Source organism: Falco punctatus (assembly GCF_963210335.1).
Source record: "Falco punctatus genome assembly, chromosome: 3".
Classification (NCBI taxonomy): Eukaryota; Metazoa; Chordata; class Aves; order Falconiformes; family Falconidae; genus Falco; species Falco punctatus.
Genome location: NC_137582.1, coordinates 36389553 through 36390864, shown reverse-complemented (window position 1 = coordinate 36390864; position 1312 = coordinate 36389553).

The window sequence follows — 1312 nt, the reverse complement described above, 5'->3', positions numbered from 1 at the left end:
TAATAGATTTGCAGATTTACATGAAGTACTTTAGAAACTCCTAGCATGCATGACCCAAGCACCTTTTCAAGATTTTTGAAACACTTACAGTTGTAAACCCAACACTGTTTTAATACACACAGTTCAATCTTCCCTTCAAATAGGTGACATCTGACAGAATTTCATTAGTTTTCTGTAAGGCATCAAAACTTTGAGTTCACTCAACTACTATGACTATTTATGTAGAATATATAAAAAAAGATTAGTACCTTTTTTACTTTAATCTTCAACAGAAGTACAGTAAGTTTTCTGGTGTCTTGCTACAGCATTCTCATTCATTTTCATGCAGACAATTTCTGGGACAAACCAAACTCAGAACAAAAGTTGAGCGTAGGAAATCACTGAGTTAAGAAATGTCTCTTTCTATTAGTATTTTTGTCCTTCTACTAGGTAAGACATTGAATGTGGGTGGGTTTTTTTCCTACAATGGAAAAAAGACGACAGGTGTTTTGTCCATAGTTTTATTTCACCAGGAAGGTTTATACAGTTCTGCATAAAGGTCATTGTATGCACAGCCTGAAGTACAAAGCTCCCTTTGAAAACTCCAGCACAAAGACACTGCATATTGACAACATTAAACAATGTTGTGGGTGGTATAGGGTGGGGGGAAAAAAAAATTAAAACAAAACAACATTCTTCCTATTAGAAAAGCAGAATAAAACAAGGCACTTTCAGTAAATAAGTGAAGAACAGAAACAAGCTGTATCAAAGATTCCACAGAACTGACCCAGAGCACTGTAACAAAATTCTGCAGTAATGAACAAGTGAATACAAAAAGGCACTGCATAATCCTCTCCCTGCAACTCCCCTTTCTCAACCAATTAGCCAACTGAACTTGGCACAATGGAATCTTAATTATAAAGTGCATCTCCTGTCTTAATACATTTTGAAAAATAGGCTATATAACATATGGAGCAACATCCCCACGTGTACAATATATTGAAACAAAAATACATTGCAACTAGATTCAATCTAGTTATGAACTGTGCAGAAAAAAATATGGCTTCTTTACAAGTCTTTCAATAACCTCCATATAATCTGGAACATTTTTAAACAAACATGAATGCATTAGCAAGATGGTAAGAGGTAGTGTTCCAAGTAAAAGGCAAACTCACCGATTTTATTGTTACATGGGTATATAGCAAAGGTATCCCAGTTTTTCAAAGCAGCATTACCGAACAAGATGTATTACAGCGTGCTATCTTGGGATGAAAATACACAGTGTTTTGGGGGTCTCATATTAGTTCCTTCAGCAAAAGTGACCTTTTTAAAA